Source organism: Siniperca chuatsi, linkage group LG3, assembly GCF_020085105.1.
Source record: "Siniperca chuatsi isolate FFG_IHB_CAS linkage group LG3, ASM2008510v1, whole genome shotgun sequence".
NCBI lineage: Eukaryota > Metazoa > Chordata > Actinopteri > Centrarchiformes > Sinipercidae > Siniperca > Siniperca chuatsi.
In genome coordinates, this window is record NC_058044.1 from 3,152,704 (window position 1) to 3,167,240 (window position 14,537).

Sequence of the window (14,537 nt, forward strand, 5' to 3'; positions counted from 1 at the left end):
AGTCCAAAATATTGAAGATATTCAATTTACTGTCATACAGGAGAAATGAAAAACAGCACATATTTAGCATTTCGAGAGGCTGAAACCAGACAATGTTTGGTAGCTTTGCTTAAAAAACTGTAATCACTTATCAAAAAAGCTTTTATGGAAATGCAAAATTTTGTAAAGTTCTTGGGTGTTCCCTTCAAAAATATAATAAGCCTTGTCAAGCGCCAAACAGATTGAGAGCTCAGTCCACCATTGTGAAAGAGTTTGCAGTGAATGGCGATGTATATCTGATCTGATGCATTTCCAAGCTGCCGATAGTGCTAAAGTTACATATGATTTATGATGTGAATTCCAGCTTTACTGTCTAGTAATAAAGAAAGCTGAGGATTTAAAAAAATGCGCGATGCCTGCACAGGGATAAAATATCTGTGAGAGATTTCCTAAACTAGGTTAGAAGGTCCAACGTGTCTAAAAAACACTTGCAGATGACTTTTTAAAAAAAAAAAAATAAAATAAAGGTTTCAGCTTTAAGTTGAAGAAGAATATCAAACCAGCTAAAACTTGAATAGATATAATAATTAGAATAGATCATGTCTTGTGCAGGACTGAAATGAGGAAATTACTACACACTGTACACATGAAAATGCCTGTGGTAATACATGAGTTTGGTTTCACATCGCAGTATGGCTCTTTGCATCATGATATTTTGATGGGCTGCAACTAATTATTATTTTTATTCACCTGTATTCTTTCTCTTGAGAGTGAAGGTCCAGTTAATGGCTTTTTCTGGGGGTTTTCAACCACACGATCCATCGATAAAGACCATAAGAAGAGGTTGAAAGCTCCAGAAAAAGCTAGTAATTAATCCCTGAGTTAAGATTATTTTGTCAAATTTACTGGAATTATTTGTTCAGTCAGACCAGCAGTCCAAAAACCCCAAAGATATTCAGTTTCCAGGAGAAGATATATATAAAAGAGAGAAAAGCAACAAATCCTCACATTTGAGAAGCTTTTTGTTTTTGCCTCAAAATCGACCCAAACGATCAATCAGTTATTAAAGTAATTGTAGATTTCTGTTGATCTAATCGATTAATCGACTGATCATTTGAGCGCTACGTTTCGTTCTCGTGTCTTAAGGGTTAAATTATTGCACGTCAAGATTTACTGTGTGTCTCTCGGCATGTCTGAGTCTGTTGTGTTCCTCTACTTTGGGAAGTAGGACTTTACAGGGAGTACGTGAACGCAGCATCTCTCTCCTCATGTCATCCAGGGCTTTTGTTGGTCCCCAGCTTTTGTTGTCTCTCTCTCTCTCTCTCTCTGTCTCTCTCTCTCTCTCTGTCTCTCTCTGTCTCTCTGTCTCTCTCTGTCTCTCTGTCTCTCTCTCAGTTCAGTTATAATTCACTTCCCTCTGATCCACAGCAGATATCAAGTCCACTGGAGAGACTCTCCAACCAACCATGTGGATATTTTGCACACTGACAATAATTTTTTTCAGACTTTTATACTGTTATTAATTTACTCAGGCTTACCAAAATGTATAGCACCCCCTCCCTCCCTCCCTCCCTCCCCGCCTCCCTCCCTCCCCAGCCTTCCTGTGAATGGATGCTTTGTTTGAGGATCCTGGTCCCAGTCTGGCTGCAGGCCTACATAGACGGGACTGCTGCTGCTGCTTTGCATTAATCAATTACAGTCTGTAAAATAACAATTCAGTCCCACTTTACATGAGACAGTTTGTGGATATTGTTCAGAGGTGTCTGCTCACTGTCAACACAAGACAAATATTGCCCCCCCACACACACACACAAAAAATAACAAAAGACAAAAAATGTAATTCAATAATATCCAACAGCAATACAATAGCATTAAAATATATTAACCAATACCATTTCCAATTATTCATTTTTCTAATAAGTTTCACGTTACAGCTTCAGATTTATTAATTGCTTTCTGTTTAATATCTTTTAATTTGTGTTTTTGTGTGTTGTTCAGTCAGAATAAACACTTTAAAGGCATCTCTTCAGACCCGGACGTGATGGGCATCTGACACGATTTTTGACATTTCATAGACTATAAAATAAAATGTAAAAAGTGTATCGATGTTGGTTTTTTTGGACGTGGAGATTGAAACATAATTGGTGTCCCACCTTTCTCCACTGTCGAGGAGACACATTTTGTCTTTTAAGTTTTGACTTCTCCCTTCCTGTGGGTGATACGTATGTGTTCATACCTGACGCCCGAGTCTAATGACTGTGTGTGTGTGTATATATATATATATATATATATATATATATATATATATATATATATATATATATATATACACACACACATACTGTATAACCTTTATTTACACTCAGAGAAAAACACATTGAGGAACAGGATCCCTATGTATATATTGATTATAAAAAATAAATAAAACCAACCAACAACAAATTAAAAATTAAAAATAAGCATTACAGTAAGAAATAATACGCGTTCATCATCTGGGGAGCATGAAAGTCTGCTCATTACTGATATTTCTTGTAATCAAGAGGCATTTTTGACCTGATAGTGGTGCTTCATGTCATGGAGAAGTTTCTTTCATTGATCATTTTGAATTACATAAACATGACTTTATTTTTTTGCTTCTTGTTTTGTCCTGATAAATAATAATAATGATGATGATAAACTTTATTTATACAGCACTTTTCAAAGCAAAGTTACAAAGTGCTTTACATGGTTGAAACATCTGAGGTCTGCAATGACGCAAATAAAATCATCTAGTCTTGAGCCGGGACTGGGAGCCGCCAGCAGAGCCCTGCCGGAGGATCTGAGGCTGGAAAACATGGTTTTCTACGGACAGTAAGATATGTGCATCTCATCATTTTAATATATGAAACAATGGAGCATACAATAATGTATCTAATAAGTCCTACAGTAACCATAGTAGCTGTGTGTGTGTGTGTGTGTGTGTGTGTGTGTGTGTGTGTGTGTGTGGTTACCAGTGTCAGTTTGCTCTGCTGTCAGAGTGCAGTGTTGGGTTTCTCTGTCCTCGTTCTCCTGCAGAGACGTCGCGAAGAGAAGAGAAGAGACGAGAAGGAAACACTAATATAGAAAATAGGAGAGGACGGGACACTGCTGAGGAAATAAAGTGGAGCAGATTCGAGTACAGCCGAGTGATTCAGTCTCTCAGGTTATCCTCTCTAAATAAGACTCCAACTGACTCCAGGTCAGCAGTTAGGGGTGGGGGGTGGGTGGGGGGGGGGTCGCTCTCATCTGCAGGCAACACTGCTGGTGGTTCTTCCAACTAATAAAGGGTGGTGGGACGTCTGGAACAGCAATTGTGAATGACTTTTGTCAAGTTTACAGTAAGTACACCGAGGCTTGAATGTTGCGTCTCGTTGGTTTTTAAAGTCAGTGTTTAACCGTTGGGAGGAAGTATTCAGATCCTTTACTCAAGTGAAAGTACTAACACCGCACTGTGAAAGTACTCTGTTACAAGTGAAAGTCCTGCATTGAAAATGTTACTTAAGTAAAAGTATAATCGAGAAAATGTACCAGCAAAAGTAAAAGTACTCAAAGCAGAAAAATGTCCCCTGTGACTGTTATGCTGTTATAACGATCGATCGATTGATGGAGAAAAGAATCAGCAGATGGATCCAGAATGAAGATAATCATTAGCTGCAGTTCAACCAGCTGCAGCAGCAACATCCTGCTTTACATTAATGCACGAGGAATAATAACCTGATGATAGAATATATAACAGCACAGCAGCCACAGGGGACATTTTACTGCTTTTAATCCTTTTACTTTAACACTTACAGCATATTTTCCTTATTATACTTACATACCATTACTTAAGAAACTTCATAAAGGTATTAAAGGTTTAGTACAGAGCTCCTGCCGATGGATCTACGTCTGTGTTCATCCACAGGAAACTCTCACACTGGAGCGTCACCCTCAACCCTCTCTGGACCTGGTCTTGAGTGATGGCGGGATCTGGCGTCGCTCTGAGGCTGCATGAGTTCAGAGAGTCTCAGGACTCCGGAAAGCTTGATGGACCGACCACGTTAGCGCCAAAGTGAGTGAGCAGCACCAGCAATCTAAACCTGGGGGACTTTACTCCAAAATGATACTTAATCCTTAATTAAAACATAAATAGTACAATATTTCCCTCAGATACGTAGTGTATAAAGTGGCATGAAAAGGTATTACTGAAGTTCAAATACTTGAGTAAATTACATTTCACCACTGGCTTACAAAAATAAAACTGAACTTCATGTAAAAGATGTGGTGTGTATTCTGAGTGATGGGAACCTTGTACATTCAGCTTTTTATTCCTTTCTATTCCAGATCGTCACGTCTGGGGAGAGATGTGCATGGGTTATATCCAGGACAGCTGGGTAGAGTCCATGTTGTTCACTCAAAGGATTGTGGGTAAGGTTATGGGTGGGTGCTGAATGTGAATCTCTGCTCAGTCTGCTAAATGTCAGAAGTAGTGCACTGAATTGCGTCTTGAACCTACACGATTTCTATTGTTATGAGATGATCAGTGCAGAGGGAGCTGAATGTAACACATGTTTATCTAAAAGATGCCGATTAGATTATGAGAGTTGTTATTTTTAAAGTCAGCATTTTGGGCTGAGTGTGGCACCACAGTAGAGATGGAAAGATGGAGCGCACAGAACAGAAAGTGTTTATACTCCAATGAGCATGAATCTGCTCTGACAAATTCAACTAGTGATGGGAATCACGGCTCTTTGAAGGGAGCCGGATCTTTATGGCTCCGTTCCTTTACGAGAGCCGGTTCTTTCGGGTCTTCATTTAGTAGCGCTTCTGCTGGTCGCTGCCTCGGGTACTTTCTTATTGGTTGCAAGAAATAAATATGCAAGATTCTTGATTTGCAATACGTAGAAATATTCTGACATATTGATGGTTAGAAAGTTGGATATGTCAAGAATAACTGTCCGAGTTGTATGACAAAAATAACGCCCTGCTAATGAAATAGAACGGGAAATAAATTCTTACACATCTCTATACAGACACATGCAGAAGCCTGAAAACTGATGTGATGAGGGAGCTTGACTGTACAGGAAATTAGGCCAAATATTTATCTCCTGATTGGCCTAAAAAGTAAAGGCTGGTTAAAAGTTCAAGTTATTCTGAGGGTGGAGATAGAGGAAAGGTCACGTAGTGTCCAAAATGCAAAGGGTTCATTCTCTGGGGATGATGAATGTGCTTGGTAAACTTGAAATATGGCTGCTATTGTTTTTATTTTTATATTTCCTGTGCACAAGTCTGAGGCCATGCTTCTCTGCTCCCTCCGTGTTGGGAGGAGTTGCTGCCCCAAGCGAAGGAGTTCGGGTATCTCGGGATCTTGTTCTAGGAGGGTAAAGTGAACCGTGAGATGGGCAGGCGGACTGGTGCGGCATCAGCAGCAATGAGAGCGTTGCGGTGAAGAGGGAGCTGAGCTTTCGATTTATCAGTCGATCTACGTTCCAGCTCTCGCCTGCGGTAACGAGCTTTGGTGTAGCGACCGAAAAGAATGAGATCGCGGACGCAAGCAGCTGAAATGAGTTGCCTCCGTAGGGTGGCTGGGCTCAACCTTAGAGTAAGGAGCTCAGCTTGAGGTGGTTCGGGCATCTGATCAGGATCCTCTTGGCCACCTTCCATTGGAGGTTTTGGAGGTTGGGTAGAACCAGAACACGCCGGAGAGGTTACATATCTCATCTGGCTTGGGAACGCCTCGGGATCCCCCAGGAGGAGCTGGAAAACGTTGCTCGGGGAGAGGGACGTCTGGACCACCTTGCTCAGCCTGCTGCCACCGCGCCCTGGCCCCCCGGATAAGCAGGAGAAAACGGATGGATGGATGGAAGTTGAAAATTTGGGCTGATGGGGGCGCTAGAGCAAGGTCATTGTGATTCATCCTCTGGCGACCAGGAATAGCCAGAATAAGTTTTATGGTAATCTGTTTAAATAAAGTGTTGGACAGATAGAAAATAAGTATAGAAAACAAACATGTAATTTTAATAACAATCACAGTATTGTACTTTACTGTCTTTCAACATGTTGCAGCTATAATCTTCACAGTGGACGGTCTCAGTCCGTCCACGAGTCTCTTCAGTCTCCAAACCCTCCGTGTGAAGACTACCAGCAGAGCTTCGACCTCCGCACTCTGAGAGCGCTGACTGTCCTCCGTCACAGTCCCGCTGTCCCGGAACGGCGCCCCCCTCAGACGACTTACCAGGAGCAGTTTGGTCCTCAGTAGTCCAGCGGGGTTTGTGCCTTCGGTGCGCTTGTGGAAACATTTCATCATTAGTGTATCTTTGTACTTAAGTAAAAGTAGCAGCACCACAGTTTAGAAATACTCTGTTAGAAGTAAAAGTCATGCATTCGATAATTTACTTAAGTAAAAGTACAAACGTATTAGCATAAAATGTTACTTAAAGTACCAAAAGTAAAAGAACTTGTCATGCAATTACTTTAGATACAGCTAAATAGTTTGTGAATTTCCCCCCTGGAGATCCGTCAAGTTTCTTAACCTATAATAATACATTTATTTGTTGATTATATTTTGTATTATTAATCTGAATCTGGAAAGTAACCAGTAACTAAAGCTGTCAGATAAATGTAGTAGAATAAAAAGTACAATATTTCCCTCTGAACTGTAGTGGAGTAGAAGTATAAAGTAGCAGAAAATTTGTACCTCAAAATTGTACTTAAATACAGTACTTGAGTATATGTACTCAGTTACTTTCCACCACTGCCAATGTTTTCCTTTTAAAAGGACATCAGCGGCTGCAATGAGCTTGTCAATAATCTGCTTTTTACAAAATATGTTCCAGTTCCACAGATACAAAGTCCAACAAAAGCCCATGAAGTGTACACATGTAGAACGAATGAATCGTCTGCAGACCAGAAGCTCTGACGTTCAGGTCGGCCCAGTTATGTTCATGTAGAAATGAAAACTGGTGCTATTGCGGTTCATCTAACTGGTCCTGCATACTCCAGATTCCTGTGCACAATATATTTTTTAACCTTATGTGTATGTTTTTGTTTTCATGATTTTAGTATGTGCATGAATTAATTAGAATGCTTTTAAACATTAAAAGGATCAGAAATCAACTCAATTATTAAGAGGTTTAGTGTGCTACTGTTTCCTAAGTGCTTTTACCTTTGTGAGAACATGTTTTAAATATTTAGGAGAATGCGCTGTAGTAATTGACCGTAGTTTATTTGACTTGTGCTCTGCATGTTGCAGCTGAGTTTGTAATTCTTGGTCATTTGTGGTCATTTTAAATCCGCAGTGGCATCACGCGGCCACAGAAAGGGGCTATTGTTCACATGACTGCTCAGTTTTAACAGAAGCTGTATTTTAACAACAGTTTATTTTTCACAGAATAAAGACAGAGCAGTTTCATGTGTAAATGAGAGTGCTGATATTTCATATATATATATATATGTGTTTTCCATTCATTTTTTTGTTGGATAACAGATCCATCTTGTGGCTAAAAGATGTAACTGCAGCACTAAAACCACCACATGGCAAAACACAAGGTCATCATGTGGTTTGATACCTGCTCATCTCAGTGCATGCTGAGCAAAGAGGAAGTGCGTAGTTGATATATTAAAATATACTGTTCTAATTGAAAGATTATATTTAATCACTTACAGAACATCTTCAGTACATGTGTTGCAGTTAGAGTCATTTTTGTATTGTGGCGTAATGGCGTCTTTATTGACCAATGGCCAGTCATTTGACAGGAAGTGCTGTGATGACACCTCATGTCGGTAACAGCTGCAGAACCTGTATTTCAGGTATGTGACGTGCGTTCATACCAAGATACATTTGTCCAACAACCTGGACGCTTATTTACTTCTTTGCACATCATCACGAGATCATATGCAGTTTTCAAACCCAGGTGCTCTCCAGTGACTGCAAAACTATGTTTTTGATCAACAGTATTTTATACAGACTCTTCATTTACTGTGTGATTATAACTTTTGATTTTATGCTGTTAGATTTCATTTTGAAGGTTTAATCTGTTGGCAGATTAAACGTTTAACGGTTGAAAAGCTGAATAAACTCATTCCAAATATTCCAAATACTTTGTAAATGTAAAATCTGTCTGTTGGTTAGTAATGGAAGCAAATTCTCAATGGGAATTATTTGTTGTATTTTTGAGGCATTAGTTACTTATTGTGTTAGTGCAGCCATATAAAGGACTAAACGACCACAATGAAAGTACATAAGTTGACTTTTTGTCAATTTTATTCTGTTCTCCACAACATTTTACTGTTCGTATTAGAGCTGAAACAATTACTCGAATTGATAAATTTGTTCACTGACAGAAAATGAATCGGCAACTATTTTGACAATCAGTTAATCATTTGAGTCACTTTTTAAGCACAAAGACTAAACATTTGTTGGTTCCAGCTTCTCAAATGTGAAGATTTGTTTCTATTCTTTGTCTCATATGATAGCAAACTAAATATCTTTTTAGTTCTGGACTGTTAGTTGGCCTCTTTCATCTTACAGAAAAAAGGATGAATCGACGAAATGAGAAAATATGTTTCATTCAGAAATGTCAGCTTTTCAAAAACCAACATGGCTCAGTTCAAAATTTTGTTTCTAAACAAAACTCATCTCTTTGCTGACTGATTTTGATATCGGATGATTTGCTAACACTTTGTAGTGATGTCTTTGATGGGGAAAATAATAATTAGTTGCAGCACTAGCTTGCATTTTGCTTATCTGTATTGTCAAATGTTAAACTAACTGGAAAGTGAGATGTCAAGCAGAGCGCGGACACGCCTCCTGAAAGTCCTGAGCTGCGATCAGGTGAAATAACTCCTGTGTGGGTTGTACAGGGGCTTTGGTTACCATCTCTGCAAGATGAGACAGTGTACGTGCCAAGAAACATGTCTTCAGTTGTGATATGAGAGTGTTTCTTCCTGTATGTTACCTACTGAGGCCTGTTTGTCTCTAACTGGGGTCATTGCTTACCTGAGTGTGAGAACAAAGAGCTAAGGTGTTCTGGGGCTAAAAGGGATGAACAGCATGAGACAGCTAACCGGTCTGACAGCCTCACTGATCGCTGAAGGTGGAAATCCACTTATAACCGCTTTATGAGTAACAGTGCAGGCAAAATGCACTACATTAACTTTGTCTTTTTGTGTTTTGTGTGCTTATTTTGAACATGTAAACTGTTGCATGCGGTTGTTGATAGACATGAGCTGGAGAAACGTGCTCTGAGTCAGTGGCTCCCAACCTTTTTGACTTGTAACCCCTTTTAAAACAAAACAATGGGCCTCGTGCAAGAACCAGATTTGTTCTTAAGTGGCACGTACAAGTGATTTAAGAGAACGTTTTTCTCAAATGTTGCCCAAAGTCTATCAGAGTGTATTATCACCTTGGTCACGCCTATCACATGCTAATCAGGTACTTAACAGTGATGAAGTAGATGCAGCCAGAAAACAATAGGCCTGATTACTGATTACTGGGCCATCTTGAAACTATTAGGTCAGTTTCAGGTGAAACTAGCTAATCAACAGATACTCAGGTAGACTCCTCCCTGAGGGCGGGGCTTATGTAACTCAGATTTGCTTAAATTTCCAGTTCCCGTCCAATTTTTTCACAATTGAGAATGACTTCCTGATGGGAGCCGAAACGTCTTGATTCTGAAAACAGTGTCCAGACGACTACGACTGAAACCTTTTCTACGATAGAACACTCCTGGACGAATGAGGGACTACACCGTCTTTCTCAAATGTTCTCAAACTTCGAATCTGAATGAGCCTAAATGTTACTAAAATCAACAAATATGTATATAAACATTATGCAGAATGAATATTCTGCTCACCATTTCAGTCATCATGACCTGCAAATTTACTGAGCTTTTTGTTTTAGGTTTTATTGGCATATTTTCGCATGGCAACTTATCCAGTTCAGTAGCTGATGATGTCTGACAGCAGGACTATGACATCCTTCTTGAAACACGCCCGCAAACAGCAGAACAGACAGACTAACTCACAGTCACACTGGATTTTGCTTCCCATTCATTTGAATGTGGAACGGGGAAACACATTTGCTTACAGTTGCGAATTAACTCGTTCAATCGGTTCAATCTGATTGAACTTTGAGGTGTGAAATTGTGAATCTCTTCAGCATCCAGCCGGTTTGAGAGAGGAGGAGGGACTGACCTCTCACTCAGGAAATATTGTTTGTTTATATTCTTGTTTTATAACTTCATGTTGAAATAACACAAGTGGCAGAGGATGAAGCAAGGGCAGTGACAGAGGTTAATGACAGTAGAGTGTTTGATTAGAAGATGTATAATTACTATAATTATTAATAACTTTGTTAGCCCACTAGCCTTTCTATCTCCTATAGTTTGTTTACTGAATAATTTTTAGACACACAGATACGATTATTCAGTAAAGCCTAGTAAAATCTAAAAAATAAATATAATTTTGTGCAGCAGTTATGTAAGCAATATGTTTTTTTTCTGCCTTCCTCCTGTCAGTCATCTTTAGTGTTTAGGCACCACTGTTTTAAAAAAAAAACATACACACAAAAAATTTGAGCACCAAGTCTCGTTCTCAAAGAAAGAAAGAAAGATTTGGAGGGGGTGATACATGGGGTTTTAAAAAAAGTTATCCATCAAAAGCAAAAACATCCGATACTTCCTGCATGACAGCACTCAACATACCAAACACCTTCATGTAAAGCCTGTCTCTGTGTTTTTCTCACAATGAAAACAGTTCAACAGGCTTTCAAAAGTTGACTTATGATGGGAAAAACCAGGTCATCATCCCAAAGAGACTCTTTGTTTTTAAACAATAAACTACGGTAGATTTGTGTGAACTTTATTAGATTTATTTAACGTGGACTTCATTTCTTACTGCATTATACTGGTTGTCACTGGTGATGAACATTTAGCTGCTCTGTCAAATAAAGCTGGTGGTGGTTTAATTTCAAACCTTTATTTAAACTCAAAGTACCACTGATGTTGCCCTCATTTGCAACGATGTCCAAGTTACATACAAGTTAAAAATATAGGACAAACACAGATGAGAATAAAGAAAAATCAGTTAAAACAGTGACACATTGAAGCCGGGAGGTTTATGATCATGGTTTTAAATTGTCCATAGGTTGGTAAAGTATTGATTTTTCAAGTACTCAAGTATAGTATAGATCATTCCAAGTATTTGGGGCACTAAAATAAAAGGCTGACTTTCCAATTTCATTTGAGCGAGTTAGGGTCCACAGTTCCAGTGATTGATTTCCAAAATTGATTGGAAAACTGCCTCAACAGCCCTCTTTCTACTAGTCTGTTTATATAAAAGAAACAAACAATATTTTTGAAGCAGTTTGCTGACAAGATTGGCATTTAAATGTTTAAATGAATTTAAATGTTAGACCCATTCGCAGAGGATATATGCACACTATTATAATCGATATCTCTGTCTTTGGTAAACAGCATGAATTTTGTTTTATTTGCATGAAGTGCCAGTTTAAGATTATTAAGAGCATCTTGTAGAGCATTAAAGGAAAGTTGCAGGTTCTCAGTGGCTAGTTGAATCAGCAATGCAGTACACAATAGTGTCATCAGCATAACGATGGACTTGAGAGCCACTCAATGAAGAGACAATATCATTAATATAAATGGTGAAGAGGACAGGACCCACAACGGAGCCATGTGGAACACCTTTTGTTACCGGAAAGAACTGGACATTCCCTGACTTCACACACATAATTGTGGAACCAATCCCAAGCCTTTGCTTATAACATGCAGCCTAATAAGCCGTACTTTGCATCAAATTAGACTGAAACTAGAAATATGTTCTTTATGACACAGTAAACAAACACAGTTATACCCTAATTAGACACCATACACCTAAATTATGCTGTAATTAGAAACCGCATGTAATGCCGTATTAGACCCCAAATATACTATACTTATAATTGAGAGCATATTTCTAGTTTCAGTCTAATTTGATGCAAAGTACGGCTTATTAGTGTACCGTAAAATAAAGTGCGACCAGTATTTCTATGAGTAAATTATTTATTATCATTATCTTCATCATTAATGGTGTGGGTCATTATCATTATTTTAATATATTTTGTAATGAGTAGTCTGGGGGATTTTAAAAGTACACATTTTACTTTCAAAAAAGTAAAAAGTAGTTAGAGGGGTAAATAACTGAGTAAAATAAACATGTCTAAAAATATACTTAAGCCCTCTGTGTCTCCTTTCACCACATTCAGAACAACAGCTCTGTACGTCAGAGCCGCTCCTCTGGAGAATCAGATTTCCCTGAAAAATGCGTGATGTGTGTTCAGTATTGATGCATGTGTTTGGACAGTGACACAGCAAAAATAACCTGGACAAACTAGTTAGCCTTATCTGGCTCAGTGTTGGGGAAACAGGGGAGCCACTCTCACCCGTCCATGTCTTCATGGCCGACCAAATACCAAAGCAGAAGGTTTGGCACACTGTCTGTCTGAGATGTGCTGCAAATACAGACAACCCCACTACAGAAACACGCTGCAAATGAGCCACAACCAACGCAAACACTCGTGTGCCCAGGCGTGTTCATCAGTTTTTAGAGTCCCCTGGAAACGTTGTAACTTATTTCTGTTTTTTCCTGTATCTGTTTCTGTATTTGGTTGCGTTTTCTGTACATGTTTTGTTATGCTGCTGATGTGTTGTCATATTGTTAAAGATGTTTTTCTTCATTTGCTTGTGTGTTTTCTTTATAGTTGCAGTGCGTTGAGCTCTCCGGGTCACTTGTTTGCTGGAAACAGCTGCCTGCTACTGCTGGAGACAGGGTTGATGAAAGAACCAAACAGGAAATATGATGTAAAACTAAAATTATGAGCTAAAAGAGGCTAAAAAGTTCAGCAGAGCTGCAGAGTTGCTGATAATTTTCTGTGATTTCGGCACTTCGAGTGACCACAGAAATATTACTTCATGCACGTTTTATACTATACAGTACATACATATTATATTTAACTAACAAAGACCACGCCATTTGTGCAGAATAAAAGGTAGTTTATTCAGATTGGCAAAAGGATTCGGGAAGGATAGGATGAGGGTCGTGAACAGTGGGATGAAGGGGGTTGATTGCATGGGGATGAACAGGAACCTGAGGTTGGTCGGGGTCGTGTATGGTCAGAATCATAATCAGAATCAGAAATACTTTATTGATCCCCGAGGGGAAACTCTTTTGTTACAGCTGCTCACTATCACGTCAGTGCACACAGGAATAGAAGTACTAAGCAAATCAAAGTATAATACGCTATAATACAGGTGAGATAAATTAAGTACAAAGTAGATATAAGTATAAAAGCTAAATAAGTGTAAAGTACAAAGTGGATTTAGAGGTTGATGATAAGTATGTACGGTATAATAACACCATGTAATAATATAAGTAATAAGTAATAGTGCATGAACTGTCAAGTTAAGTGTAGCTTATTAAGATTATAATGAGACGGTGGATATTGCACAGCAGTAATAGAAGTATGAATGAATATCAATAAACAGGGGATTTTAAACTGAAAAGAGGATATTGCACAGCAGTATTAAACAGAGAATATTGCACATTTATTTCAAATATTGCAGTGGGATGATTGGGGTCGAGGAGAGGGATGAAGGGGGGATGAGCTTTCTGCTTCATCATCCCCCAAAGTTAACTTCACTGGACTAAGCGAGAACGGCTCTTTGGATGTCGCTGGGGTGGCTGTGGATGTAGCGATGGTAAGCTTCGGAAGACCGGCCGCCAAGAATTTTGGATTTCCCTTGTCTGGATGCGGTTGGAGCGGCTCAGATGTGGAGGGAGTGACCGGGGTATCGTTCGGGAGAGATTCCTGACTCGGACAGAACTTGGCGGAGATGGTGGTGGAACGGGCCTTGTGGAGAAGCACGATGGGCTCAGATAAGAGTTGGAAGTGGAAGAGGAAAGTGGGGTGAGCGAGGCCGAGTCGGTCGGTTTTGAGGTTAAATCTGAGAGTGTCCGGGGAGTGGATAGAAATGTCGGAGATGCCGGATGGGTTGTAGGTAGATGAGGTGGTGCTGAATTCCGAGCATCGTAAAAAAAAAAACAAAGAATGCTAGGAGGAACATTGCTTCGAGGGTTGAGTCAGTGGATGGGGATAAGCATCCTGTGCGGAGGGTTTGGATGCAACGAATGAGGAGGACTGCTGTCAGCGTTTTGGTGTGACCTGAGGTTCTGCCTTTTGTAGGCCTTTGAGTAACATGTTGACGTGGGGGTGAGAAAGGGAAGGGGCTGGAGCTCCAGTAAGCAGTTTGATGCACTGAGGTACACTTGGATGGTGAATGTTCTGATTTTGAGAACTGAGTGGGCGTAAAACTGCCGATGAAACTGGTAATAAAATGTCGATGGAAGGAAGTGGTAGGCGAGGGATGTACAGGGTCCTTCTGTTTTCTCTGGGGAAAGATGAGCTGAAGGAAGGCAGACTGAAGGGTGGAGAGACCGCGCGATGGAGGTGGTATGAACGACAGCGTTAGTGGTGGTTGCTGCAGGAGCCACGACTGAAGGAAGAG